Source organism: Mauremys reevesii, linkage group 7 (genome assembly GCF_016161935.1).
Source record: "Mauremys reevesii isolate NIE-2019 linkage group 7, ASM1616193v1, whole genome shotgun sequence".
NCBI lineage: Eukaryota > Metazoa > Chordata > Testudines > Geoemydidae > Mauremys > Mauremys reevesii.
The window spans coordinates 69,243,125-69,258,074 of NC_052629.1; the positions used below are offsets into that span (position 1 = coordinate 69,243,125).

The 14,950-nt window shown below is 46.8% G+C and overlaps 1 protein-coding gene across 1 annotated transcript in view; it reads right to left on the minus strand.

Annotated features, from left to right (window-relative positions):
• TLL2 (tolloid like 2) overlaps positions 1-14,950 on the minus strand; it is a 202,912-nt gene that overhangs the window by 122,418 nt on the left and 65,544 nt on the right. The gene's annotated exons all lie outside the window — the stretch shown is intronic.

Below are 14,950 nucleotides of genomic sequence, written 5' to 3' on the forward strand. Positions count from 1 at the left end.
GTGATTCTATGATTCACTGAATGACATAGATCCCATGGGAAAATAAAGTGTGATCATGTAAATAGAGATCATCATGATGCATAAGCACATGGGAGCCAAAATAAAGTTGCAAAAGTAACCTGAATTCTGACATTGCCTAACACTGGAGTGCTTGACCTTGAAACCTTAATGTTCTTTTAATGTAGTTTTTTTGAGGTAAGATTTGGGAAAAGAACCATATTGACCCCACACTTGGGACAACTGTAGGGGTGCAGTGGTTCTCAACCTGTGGTTCTCAACCCGTGGCCCGTGGGACGCTTGCAGCCCAATCAGCACAGAGCTGCAGCCCATGTGACATCCTCAGGGCCATACACACAGTACTGGATGTGGCTTGCATAACACATTGTAATGATAAATAGGTTGAGAACCACTGCTTTAGACCAAAGCACAGTCTTCTAATACCAGAGCTGAGTAACTGGTAGAAGGAGGAGGTGGCTATCTTTGTGGACTAGGCACTAGAGCAGGATGACACACACTTTGGAGCGGGTTTCACAACCATCTACCAACAGCAGAGGAATTGAGAGACTCAGAACACTTTGGTTCCAAGCTCGGAGGAAGGGAGTGTTTTCTAGTTGTTATAGACCCTGCTGCTCCCACACCCCTTCCCTCCAGTTTTCAGCCCTCTACATTTCAATTGTTTCCTTCTCCTACCTGCTGCCTGAGCACGAGCAAGGGGGCATTGAGATAACCTGAGAGACCATCTCCATGCTCGCAATTTCAGTGTCAGCCACCACAGCGCTCCCTAGCAATTAGGAGCAGTAATTACTAGGAAAGTCAAGCTTGGACCCTGCAAACTTGTGCGTGAGCATGCTCAGTTCAGACTGAATCTTTGGAGAATGTAGCTGCCAAACTTGAACAAGGCTTCACTCAGCATGTGAAAAAAGATTTTTTCAGACCTATACCTTTGCTAGACTTGGGTGGTGCTTCATAAGAGCTGCCAGAGGCAAGTAATAAGGGCAACCCCCCTGCCAATTATCAAGCCCTTGCTAAAAAAGCAGGAGACCTTCCCAATGAACAGGCTGCAATAATTTTTCTTTTAATGTCGGCAAAACAACATTTTTCATAAATCTCATTCTCAGAAATGGTTGAACTGCTTCAGCTGAAACTTTATAAATAAATTCAGCCCAAGGAAGACAAGATGCATGGAAAATATCAGCCCCATTGGTTCAAATTTGCCAAAGTTATAAGCAATTGAAAACAGGATCCTGTAATGAAAAGTGTCAGGAAACCAGCATCCACAGGGTTCAAATGCTATGTGGACAATATCTTCATGAGGGAAGAAAACCTAGAATTGTCCATGAAAGCTGTAATAAATAGACTGCAAGACTATGGTTAAGGAGTAAAGAGAATTAAACATTCATTTTCCCCCGACTCCACAAGATAATGTCAATTACCAGTGCCCTGAAATGATATGTCCAATTCTGGTGCCCACAATTCAAGAAGGATGTTGATAAATAGGAGAGGGTTCAGAAAAAAAGCCACAAAAATGATTAACGGATTGGAAAACATGTCTAATGGAGCTCCTTGTGTCTAACAAAGAGAAGGTTAAGAGGTGATTTGATCACAGTCTATAAGTATCTATTTGGGTACTAGTAGAGAAAGGTCTAACAAGATCCAGTGGCTGGAAGTTGAAGCTAGACCAATTCAGATGGGAAATAAGGTGTACATTTTAACAGTGACACCACTTCTTGTTGGGATAAAGCCTCTGATTTTACATGGATGGATTACAGTGAGAAATCAATGGCACACACACCACACACAGGGGCAAACAGAAAGCAGCTGTGCACAGGTGGAGGGAGACTGTTAATACAGAGCTCTGGATTGATGAAATTCCATTCACACATGTAGAGGTCTTTCTTACCATACATTTCTCCATACACCTTTATTAACAATTAAAGAACTCTAGTGGGGAGAAGGGGGGACCTTAAGTAGCAACTGCCAGGCATCAGCTCTGATCTTTCTACCAATGACATTCAGTGTAAATCCCCCATGGTAACCCAGATACTCTTTCCAGGTTGCCTAGAAAAGTCAAGGCACCTGAATACAATCTGATACACAATGTGACTTTCTTTTTTAGTTAAGAGGAGTGAAGAAAGGACACAAGTGGAGATGACACTGGAATCTGTTTGCAAGAAAAGGAATTCCTTGGTCCGGTAAGATGCTTGGTAGAACTAAGTGGGTGATGTGGGGATTCATGTGCCTGCTAATCATCTACCAATATTTACTGAGCAGGGAGTTTTCCTTGCATTAATGAACTACAGTACTATGGGAAATTCATTCCATGGTTGTCTGCTCTGGTATAACCCCTGACTGAACAGAAACAAAAAGGTAAAAATTGGGACTGGTCATGGGAAAGCATTTGGTGCAGCTAAATAAGCACTGCCATCTGCTCAGGTATTGGGGCACTTTGCATCTGCCATTCCTGTAAGCTTGAATTGTGAAGACCGGATTGTCCTCAGCCAGTCCAGAAACCAGAGGGCACAAAGCCACCTTCTCCTCCACTGTCTCGGCACTCCTCCATCTATTCCTGAGCAAAGCATGGGTACAACCAAGACTCAAGGCCAGAGAAACATACAAGATTGGTGTGAAAAATGAGCTTTGAGTTTTAGGGCTGGTTTGAAACCATCAGCGCCACTGAGTTTCACAGGCTCATCTCCCAAATCCATAAATCAGTCCTTTTCTTCTGGAATCTCAAGCAACCAAAAGTCCTTTATTTGTGTTACAGAAGTTTTGCATAACTCTGGACTCCATTAGGAATACCAGGATGACACTGAACAAAGGGACCATCAGGGAGTATTGCCTAAAGATGAGACCTAATTGAATGTGCAACAGCTTCTGACATGAAGCAGTGGAAGCCCTGTTGAGTGGGACACTTCGAGCTAGCACAGGCAGAACACTGGAAAACTCACATTAATTTTGCTGCTTTAACCCAACTGTGAACTAAGTGTTGCCTTATAGAATAAATATGTTACTGAGCATAAGTTGTACTCTGCTGATACACCTTACAAGAAAATTCACACTGTTACTATTCTAGCTAATGTACCATTTAATGGTTAACTTTCATAAAGTGAAATAATAATGTAATCGGAGAGCAGTGGCACATGCTCTAACAGCGGAGCTCCAACCACATTTAAAGGAAAAGCTTTTTCAAGTAATGAACAGAGAAGCGTCATGGATATATCTTTCTCTTCAAAAACAGACATTTCAGAGATGCACCCAGCTATATCCATCACTCATCAACCAGAGATCTACACAGAGTCTGTACCCTGGTGATGCCATACACAATGTGTGTCTGCACACAATTCAGACTAAGATTTTGTCACAGGTATTTTTATTGAAAGTCAGAGACAGGCCACGGGCAATAGACAATATATCACGGAAGCCCAGAGCCCAGCCACCCAAAGCTAAAGTCACAGAGATCATGTAAAATCATCGAATCCGTGACCTCTGTGATGGACTCACAGCCTTATACACAATATATCCAATCCATGATTCCTTAAGTGTTTTGACCCTGCCAGTGAGAGGGGCTGTAACTAGGATGACCAGATGTCCCAATATTATCAAGACCACCCCAATATTAGCGGCTTTGTCTTACATACGCAACTATTTCCCCAGCCCCCCCACAAAAAAGTGTCCCTTCCCCAAAGAGCTTAACAATCAAAGTAGATAAACCTATGGAGCAAATGCATCCCTAGTCCAACTGCGCTGACTTCAGCTGAGAGTTACACCAGGAATTAGTTTTACTCGTTATTTGCAGGCTTATTAACACTAGGACATTCCCATTGCTTTGTGCAAGTCTTACAGGCTTTGTCAAGGTTCACAGGCTAGGAATCTAAAACCCCCTCGATATCAGAGAAACCCCATTTAAAACGTTCTTGAAAAGCATTCTTGGCTTCAGCAGGGCATAGCATTGCCACCTCTGCGTTAAGCCCAACAAAATCTGGCTTCAGCCAGGACCACCAGATTCCTGCATCTTCTGAGCCCTCAGAACCACAGCCAGAATGTGGGAGAGAGACTCTCTCTCTTTCCCTCAATCATGGAAGTGTTTTTTTTCCATCCGGAAACTGACTGAGCTTTATCCTCTCCTAGAAATCATAAAATATGGTCCCAATCTTTGTAGAAGTAGCCCCTCTGTATTTAAGAGACCCCAATTGCCCAAGCTCTTTCGGAGAATTTAAAGGCAGCCTTTGGAAATTAATCAAAAAATGAATGACATTTAAATAGACACATTCTTTAAAAGATACAGAAAAACAAATCATTTCTCCTGCATGGCTAACACCTCAGATGATTCAAACAAAGGCATTAAAAAATCTAAGTTAAATTTACCATTTCTGCTATTTTATTTTCTGTCCTTCACTCAGATTGGACAGAGAAGAGACCCTAGTCAGTTTCACTTCCTGTTTACAGACTTTCTGGTTCCCTTTCATCATGATGCTGGGTACTTGGGTTTCTAACAGCACAGGAGCATCTGCAAGATTTTGGCTCATGTTTTCTTTAAAAATAAAAATTTAGTATAAAAATAAATGTTTTAATGAAAAAAATCCTTGAAAACCTTTAAAAAATATTTGAAGTTCTTTGACAAAACTTTTACGGACGTTAGTAAGAGTGAGCGGAGTGGGATTCCTCTATTTGGCTTGAATTTAAAGCCACCTGACAGAATTATCTGGATAACCAATTTGCATAAGTGTACATTGAATGTTATGTGGCCGGATCCTGATGCAAGCAAAACTCAAAAGGATGATGAGAATTTTTACTGCATAAAACAGGGCTTCAGAATTTGACCCCATGTAAATTTGGGCAAATTACTCACAAAGGTCCACATTACAATAAGCCATTGTGATTGTTAGCACTGTTGCTAACAATCATATTAGCTAAGAGAATTGCCAACCCTAAGCATTCAAAAATTATGACTCAGCCCCTCCCCCCACCCCCAAAAAATCATTAGATTAGTTTAAAAAATCATGAGGGTTTTTTTTAAAAAAGCAAGTTTGGGGATCTTTTTATGTGCCTTTTGATACTTGATGCTTCAGGGTACACTTGGTCACATTTTCAAGCTTTTCTCTGCAACCCTGAAGACTGCAAAATTACCCTTTTTTAAATTAAAGTTCAGATTTTCATGTAATTACATGACTGCGGGAGCTGGGGCTCCAAGAAAAACACCAAATATCATGAGACTTGCAATAAAATGGCAAGAATTAACACTGCATCACATGATGCTGACCACTGTTTAGTAGTCAATGTTGTTCAGGCCATAGACTTATTTAGTTCTTAACCCTCTGCCTAGCAGATGACCAGGGCCCTGCAGGTTGGCTTTCTAATAAGGCAGAGTCTGGGTGCATTCTAAGGGTAACTTGTTTTAGTTACACATATGTACCAGTCATGGAACAGAGGTGGTCAAACAACATGCAGGCAAGCTTCTCCTTCAGAAATCTCATCCCTACACCAATCCCTGGTTCCCAGAAAGTAACTGCCTCAAAAAATGAAGTAATCAGAGAGAAGCTTCCTCCACCCAGGACCTTATATTAACAAAACTAACACCAATGCAGCATGTCTTCCCAAGACAGAACATTTGTCCGCACACTAAAAAAAGAGCTAGAAAACTACCATCTCCCACCTGCTGACACACATCAAACCTTGCCCAAATATATATGGTCAGAGGTGTAATGAAAGTTGTTAGAGAAAGCAAAGGCATGACTCAAAAATGTGATGGATAACCTGTTTTACAGACTCACAGCAGGATTTCCAATCTGCTACACTAGGGTACCACAGAATCAAGGGTCCTTCAGGTTTAGCTTGTACATAGGGCCTTCACCACACCACAGAGCTGCAGTCCCTTAAATCAACTAAACACATAAAGGAGAGAAAGTCTCCATTCGTTAAAGCATTTTATGTATCAGAGGGGTAGCCATGTTAGTCTGGATCTGTAAAAGCAGCAGAGAGTCCTGTGGCACCTTATAGACTAACATACGTATTGGAGCATGAGCTTCTGTGGGATGCATCCGACGAAGTGGGTATTCACCCATGAAAGCTCATGCTCCAATACGTCTGTTAGTCTATAAGGTGCCACAGGACTCTTTAAAATGCTTTAAAAGCAGCAGTCACTTATTAATTATAATAATTTTCATTACAGTAGCACCTAAGAGGTTCCATTGTGCTAGGAGCTGTACATGCACAGTCCTTATCTTTGCTTCTAACTTGTGTGAAAACTAAAAACTGCCTCCTCTTCCCCAGGATTTTACCTGGGGTTCACACACATTTATTTGTAGTCATGTGGGGAACCCAAACAAGCCTAGCTCACATCTTTTTACATTGTTCTTCTGAGTTCTAACTGTCCTATGCACCAAAGTGCAAGTACTGGGCTTAATGATCTATATTCTTAGCTCCTGGCCCTGCATTGCGCTCGGCACGCACACACACACACACACACCACTTCCCTCTTGGTGTCTGGGAAGTTGCTGCCTGACAAAAACTCTGTTCTGAGACAACAGTGTGGCAAACCCACCCAAGCACATTAAATGCAAATAAAGAGGCATCACCTTATGGAATAAGAAGGCAACAGTGCCTCTCTATATAGCACAGTCAAAACTGCACCTGGAACTTTGCCCACTTCTGGACACTTCAGTTCAAGGAAGATGCCAACAAATGCTAGGGGTTCATATAAGGGCAACCAAATGTGATTAAAGAGCTGGAGGAATTTCCTAAAGCAGAGGTCTTCCAGAATTCATCTTATTTACTTAGTATTGCACCAGGAGCTAGCACCCTGCAGCAGGACTGGGACGTACAAATGCACCGACCTATTCAACAGATCTGTTTCCGGTGTGTTTTCACAGTCAGATACACCCACTTTAGACTGAATTAGTTATTACTGCTTTTTTTTGTCCCCTGCAGAGCCAATTCCACTTTAGGAGAAGCAGCTTAGGGTTGCCAGATGTCCAATTTTTGACCAGAACACCCGGTCAAAAAGGGATCCTGGTGGCTCCAGTCAGCACTGCTGACCGGGCCGTTTAAAGTCCAGTCAGCAGCGCAGCATGGCTAAGGCAGGCTCCCTGCTTGCCATGGCTCCACACGGCTCCTAGAAGCAGGGACATGTCTCCTGCCCCCGCCACAAGCACCAGCTCTGCAGCTCCCATTGGCTGCAGGGGCAGTGCTTGCAGATGAGCCAGCACACAGAGCCGCCTGGCTGCGCCTCCACGTAGGAGCAGGAGTGGGGACATGCCATTGCTTCCAGGAGCTGCTTGAGGAAGTCCGCCCCAGAGCCTGCACCCTGAACCCCTTCCCACACGCCAACCCTCTGCCCAAGCCCTGATCCCCCTCTCACCCACCGAACCCCTCGATCCCAGCCCAGAACTCCCTCCTGCACCCCAAACCCCTCATCCCCAGCCCCACCTCAGAGTCTGTACCCTGGACCAGAGCCCTCACACACACCCACACCCCAACCCCAGCCTGGAGTCCCCTCAGACACCCTAAACCCCTCATTTCTGGCCCCACCCTGGAACCCGCACCCCCACTCCCTGCCACACACCAACCCCTTGCCTCAGCCTGGGGCCCCCTCCCATACTCCGAACCCCTCAGCTCCACCCCCCAGCCTAGAGCCCCCTCCTGCACCCCAAACTCCTTATCCCTGGCCCCACCCCAGCTGAAGCCTTCATCCCCTTCCGCATCCCAACCCACTGCCTCAGCCCGGAGCCCCCTCCCACACCCCAAACTCCTCATTTCTGGCCCCACCCTGGAGCCCATAACCCCAGCCGGAGCCCTCATCCCCTTCCGCACCCCAACCCACTAAGCCAGCTGGATGAAAATGAGCAAGTGAGCGAGGGTGGGGAGAACAAGTGACAGAGGGAGGGGGTGATGGAGTGAGCAGGGGGTGGGGCAGGGGGCGGGGTAAGGGTGTTCGGTTTTGTGTGAGTAGAAAGTTGGCAACCCTAAAGGAGCTGGATCCTTGTTGCTTACCCTTAACAGAAGAGGCTACTAAGTTCCAGTCAGTTACACCTGTGAAAATTCACTGAGGGCAATGGGCTTGCACAGGTGACACCGAGGCCTGCAGGACCATTAGTAATAATGCACCTGTAGAAGATGATAAGTACCCAGCAAGTACCCATGAGGTTTCAAAGATGACAGTAAGGTGAAAAAAATATTTTCATCTGTAAATTGATCAGATTTGATTTGCAGTCGCAGCCAGAACAAATACACAACTCCAAAATAGCAATTTACGGTCACACTTCAGAATAGACGCACACAGTGTGAAAAGAGAGAATTGAGATTGAATAGTAAGAAAAATCTCATATGGTGAAATGCAGCAGACTGGAATAGGAAAGTCACACTATGGGAGCCATTTAATATTTCACCAAACAAAGCACTTTGGAACAGATGTTGGAGTGAAGCCTGCAATGGTCTCCATGGATTGGATAAGATAGCAACTAATTAATTGGTGGCTTCCAATCATGATATTCCTATTACAAGAATGTATCTCATCGCTTTGATACAGAGTTAATATCCCCTGCTGGCAAATATTCTCAAGGCTCTGTGTTCTAACACACTTAAGCTGAGCTGACAGAAATCAGCATGCAGACACCTAAAAATGTTAGTGACAAAATGCATGGTTAACATGTTTAGTGTGAAGCAAGCACCTTGCCTCTGCTGTCCTTCTCAGCCGTGTTTGGAAAGATTGACTTTTATTAATAAATAAAAGAACGCAATACTTAGCTTTGTATAGTTTCACACAAGCTGTGGGCTCAGACCTATAACTCTTACTCACGTGAGTAATCCTCACAAAGGTAGCTCTGTTGAAACAAACAAGACTATTTGGGTGAGTAAAGGTTGCCAGATAAGGCCGTATATCCCAAAAGGATTTAAGTAATCCAGGGCAGCAGATGGTATATGGTATAAATTACAGGACTGTGCCAAGTCACTGTGTGACTGATTAAGTTAACGGGTTCAGTCATGACAGAGAAATTCAGACAAGAAGAGAGAAGTTCTAAGTAAGTGGAGGAGAGAGTTGGAAGATATAAGATGGCAGCAGCTGCAAAGGAGAATGCTCTTGAACCAAAAGTGGCCAGATTGTGTAAAGCCAATGCTAGATGAATAGAGAAGGAAAAAGACGAGAGACACACAGTACTGACAGACCATGGAGGCTGTTCAAACTAAGAGTTGGGAAACACTGAACTGCACTGTATTCTGAGCCATTCACTGGAGTATAAAAATGCCTTCTCCCTAATGGATTTTACCCTCAACATCCCGGAGAAGTAGGGAACCATTATCCTCCTTTTACAGAGGCAGTGTTGCCAGCTCTCGGGATTTTACCACAAGCGTGTTTCAGTCAGAACCCCCTGCTGATTCAGTGGCGCACACTCCCACGGCCCTGGGCTGGGGCCTGGTGGAAAAGGAGGGCCTGGGCCCCGGTAGCCGGGCCACCACCACCCGCCTTGTTCTGCGTGCTGGCCCTCTTCCCCAACTGAGACCACTGGGACACCAGGCCTTACTGCTGTCTGGACTGGGGCGAATCTATTGACTTTGGCCACTCGGCCTTATTGCCCTGCTAAGGGGGGGCGAATCTATGGACTCTGGCCACTAGGTCTTACTGCTCTGCCAACTGGGGCAAATCTATTGACTTTGGCATTTAGGCCTCATTGCCCTACTAACAGGGGTGAGTATATTGACTCTGGCTACAGAGGCACAGATAGAGGTTACAAATGCCCCACTCCTACTCCCTAAGTGAGATGAGGAAGCAGATTTGTATAATTTTTGGTGGTGCCCAGAATGGGTCCAAGTCATGCCCCCCCCCACATCCCTAAGTGTCTGGGAGGAAGTTTGTGTGTGGGGGTGGGGTGTTGGGCTCTGGGACGGCATTTGGGTGCGGGGTGTAGGCTCTAGGCTGGGACAGGGGACGAGCTCTGGGAGGGAGTTTGGGTGAGGGGTCTGGGCTGGGGCAGGGGTGCAGGAAGGGGCTCAGGGCTGGGGCTGAGGGTTGGGGTGCAGGGGGTGAGGGCTCTAGCTGGGGGCATGGGCTCTGGGGTGGAGCAGGGACAGGGATGAGGAGCTTGGGGTGCAGACAGGCTGCCCCGGAGCTAGGGCCAGAGAGGAGGACTTCCCCCAACCCTCACCCCCACTGCTGCTGCCCCTCACCATAGCTTCACTGGGGGTGAGGGACAGGGCTGCCCCTTGCCCAGCGTGGGGCAGAAGCAGGGACTGTGGGCTACAACTCACCCAAGTCTCAGCTGCTCAGGTTCAGGAACCCACCTCCACCTCCCCTGTGGTGGGTGGGTGCTGGAGTGGGAGGGGAGCTAGGGGGAAAAAGTGGGCACGCGGCACACTCAGGGGAGAAGGCAGAGGCGAGCTGGGCGGGGGGCTGCTGGTGGGTGCTGAGCAGCCACCAATTTTTCCCTGTCGGTGCTCCAGCCCTGGAGCACCCGCGGAGTTGGCACCTATGGGCAGGATCACAGGGTCAGACACTCAAGGAAGCCCCAGCAGCTGCTTAGGTGAGGTCCAGAGATCTCTTCCCGCATCTCCTCCTGGTGGGTGCCGGGGGAGGGGAGGGCTGCCAATCGTGTGCACCTCCTCCGGTGCAGCAGCAGCCAGCTGCCTCAGCCTGCTCTTGTGCTGCAGCAACCGCCCGCTTTTAATCAGGCAGGGACACTCCGGGGCCGGAGAAGGCGTGCGGGGCGGGGAGGGAGGGGAGGAAAGGGGGCGGCAGGCAGGGGCGGGGGGGGACAGCAGGCAGGGGTGGGGGAGACACCCAGCTCCAAACATTGGCAGAGCTGGCTGGGCCCCCGGCTAAGGTGACCAGAGGGCAAATGTGAAAAATTGGGACAGGGGTCGGGGGTAATAGGTGCCTACATAAGAAAAAGCCCCCAAAAATTGGGACTGTCCCTATAAAATCGGGACATTTGGTCACCCTACCCCCAGCCCTGAATATTGCTGGAGCCCAGGCACCACAGGCCCACGAAACTTGCTGCCCCGAAGGGAAATGGGGCGTACTCGCCCCGCACTGGAGGGGGTCTTTCCAACCCTGTCACAACATCTCATGATTTTTTAAGACAGTCTCATCATTTTTGGAGTTGTGGCTCATGCGTGGGGCCGGCACTGCTGCAGATGGGGAACTCAGGCACAGGACAGATTATGTGACTTGCTTATGGTTGTGCAGGAAGCCTGTGGCTGAGTCCAGTCTAGTGCCACATGCACTAGGCCAGTGGTTCTCAACCATTGTGGGCCGTCTATACCGCTGAGTGTGTTATATGGGCTGCATCCACACAATAGATATATTACCTGCATGGCAACTAAGGATGTCACGTGGGCCATAGCTGTGTGCTGATTGGGCTGCAAGCAGCCTATCGCCTGAGAATCACTGCACTAGGTCACCCTTCCCTCCCAGTGGAGCAGTGGTTCCCAAACTTTAACAACCTGTGAACACCTTTCACTAAACTGTCAAGTCTCGCGAACCCTCTCCTAAAAATGAATATTGCCAGGGATTTTCTCCTTTACCAGAGCATAAATTATAAAAGCAGTGATCTTGGAAATATAAAATTTGTTTTATGACATGTTTATTACACACTATTAACTATTTATCATTACAATATTTTTATTACATTACGAAAACGGCAACACTCTTCCAAGATCTCACTTTCATAGCTTGTATCACTTTGATTAAGCCTGTTATAAGACAAGGCTCCTATGTTTCATCAAAGAGTATCATGTGAAACCAGCACGAAAGTATTTAAGAAGCCAACTCAAAGAGTTCCTCCTACACAAGCATTCAGGTCTTGAGCAGTCCAGGCAAACAACGCAGGTTACAACAAAGCTTAAACTTGTTCTTCATAATAATTTTAAAAAACAATACTAGCTGCCTATTTAATTTTAAAATTTTAAAAACAGCAAAAAATATCCACCTCCCTTTCCATTTTTTATATGGAATCTTGAAGTTTAAATCTCCTCAGCGAGATAGATAAGCTTGCTTTGATCTGCTTAGCTCTTGGAAGTCCAGGGGCTGCTGGCCCCATGGTGTCCGGAGTTCCTAGGGACAACCATTAGGGAATTTTTTCCCCAAGAACCCCCTGTAACATTTTGTGAACCCCCAGGGGTTCATGAACCCCAGTTTGGGAACCACTGCAGTGGAGGGTGATATGGCTGTGACTCTTGATACACACAAGACAGGCAGCAGCATTCTGTTCTGGAGTCTGAAGGGCTGGGGTTGGTAAATCTGACAGGTATTTTTAAATAAATTACCAAAATAATTGAAACTGGCATGATTATATAGGGTTATTTTGGGAATGGTAAATCTTCAAGAGTGATGGACACAGGCTGGCTTGCAATCCATATCAGGCAGAGCTGATACATGACTGTTATGAGAGTTGATCGCATTTTAATTAAAGAGCTACTCCACTATCGATAGGAACTTGGAAACTGCAGTCCCCACCGAACATCTGACAGCTGGGCAGAGGTAAATTAAACATGCCCAACAACCACCAATTGTACATTTTTCCCCCCAGCCAAAAAAATCTTCTGGGAGAAGAAAATCCAGGGAAAGCAGAATGCAGGGCCTGGTAGTTTGTTCAGGGCTGCATCTCTCTGATATGAAGAGTCTGGGTGTCTGTATATACGTATTAAGTACTTCCTTCTCTAGACAGCTAATCCGATTAGCAGCTTTAGGAAACTTGGAAATGTTATAATTCAAGGGGTCCCATTCATAAAATGTCTTGGGCTGTTTCTGCACAGAGGTTTCATTCTTCCCACTAGAAAAAAAAGCCCAGAACAGGACTCTCCCCCAGTAGAGTCCCCCTCAACGGCTCGCTGTCATTCACCCTCCTCAAGTGGACCACCCTCTTTCAATTCCCACAAGGGAGGAGCAAGCCCAAAATACAAAGAATCAGCCCCTTCACCCACTGTAAAGAACCCACAGCATGTCAGATTTGTAACACTCTGGGGTGGATACAGACAGGCTTCTACGTGCTCAGCACAGGAGCAAAACAAAATAAGCCCACTAGAAAACTCACAAGATTTACTAATCTGCAGTAATGGGGATGCAGAGATTAATTAATGTTGAGGTGAGTGGGGCCAATGGAGTGATGTCACACTCCCCATTGGCCAATCCTGGAGTGCTCTGTCATGCATTGGCCCTGGCCCTTGTAATAAACAAACAGAACACAGCAGTGCTGGTATAAGACTGGTCTTTATTATCAAGCTCCAATCACTTGACATGAGTTGAAAGTCACAACAGACCAGTACTCCTGTCACATGACAGACGAGGGTTACAGAAGGTCAACACCCCTGTCACCTGGCCAAGATCAGCGTCCACTCGCTGCAGTGACTATTGTCACATTCCCCCCCCCCTTTTTTTAATCAAATGCAAACAGCACAGTATCAATAGAAAAGCCCACAACCAGACACTAGCACAGCCAATTGCCACATGTGCTTTGTTCCTCTAATACCTTAGCAGCATCTAGCCCAAGCAGCTTAAAAAGAGGGTTGTGGAGAACAGAGCCCTCACCTTCTCCTCCAAAATCTACTTGCCATCTGCCCGGGTTCACCACTTACAATGGTTTGCTTTGCAGGCAAACCCCCAGTCATGCCTCACAGCAGGAATGCTCTTCTACCAATCAGTAACCTCAGGTTAACACATTGAGTAATAAGGAGAACAAGGATAGGGACATTGACTGGGAGAAACTGACAAGATGGATACTATTCCTGCTATGCTGCAGTACTAAGTGCCCGCCTAACAGTCTAACTAGGTGTGTTGGTGGTAGAAGTGTGGGGGGGGTGAGTAGAGGAGAGGCATGTTCTGTCTCCATCACTCAGTACAACTGGGCTCGGGGGGGGGGGGGGAAAATAGGTGTGAGTGGGCGGTAGGGGGCACAGCTTGGCTCTGGGAGTAGGGGGTGTGAGTGTCTGGGCTGGGGGGCCCATTGCTGGGCTCTGGGGGGAGGGGAGTGTGCCCCTCCCCCCAGATGGGCTCTGGGGGGTAGAAGGGTGAGTGTCTGTCCCTGCCCCAGCTGGGCTCAGGGGGGGGCGGGGGGGAAGAAGGGGGCAGAGGAGGAGGACCTGGGTTGTCGTAGGGGTTTCTTTAACTCTCTACTCCTGGGGGAATTTTTATGTGTGTCTGTGTTGTTACAGACATACTCGCTGACAGGTATTTTTAAATAAATTACCAAAATAATTGAAACTGGCATGATTATATAGGGTTATTTTGACAAATAAAATCTGCAGAATTTTTAAATATTATGTGCAGAATTTCCCCAGGAGTGACCTCTCTCTTGTAATGGCACGGAGCTCCGCACAAGCAGTGAGGACTGAAAACAGCCAGGCTCGTGCTGGAGTGCTGAGGTGCCCCCGTTTTCAAAGAGCAGACGTTTGGAGACTACAGCGATAAGGGGCCACACAAGGAGAGAGATGGATCTGGAACTGATCATCAGCTGTATGAGATGGTCCAACTTCAGCCTTCCTGCAGGGTTCGCTGGGGGAATTGCCGTATTGAGACGTGCACATAGGAGAAATGGCACATTAAGAAATGTGGAGGGGGCAGCGTCGTCAGGAGAAAGGGATGTGAGGAAAGCAGGGATGTGCACGGGCCTGATAAGGAGAAGAATTATGCTTAGGAGACTTGGGTATAGGAATTGGGGACCCCTTTCCCCAAGTCTCTGAGCTCAAGGATTTCTCCCCCATGCCCTTTGGGGAACCTTCTGAGCACAGACGCTCAGGCCAGAATGCAGCCACAGAACCTGTAAGGAGCAATGAGAGTTGGGGTCAAGTCACCTGCAAATGAGAATTCTTGACACAAGTCCCACCTTGTGCCACTCACTCATTCCAGCCAGCAGTATCATGACACACATATTAGCTGTAGAGCTGGTTGAGCTAATTCTGACCCACGTAAGCTATTCAAGTTGGCCCCATCTGTTGTCTTATATAAAATCATAGTATAAGC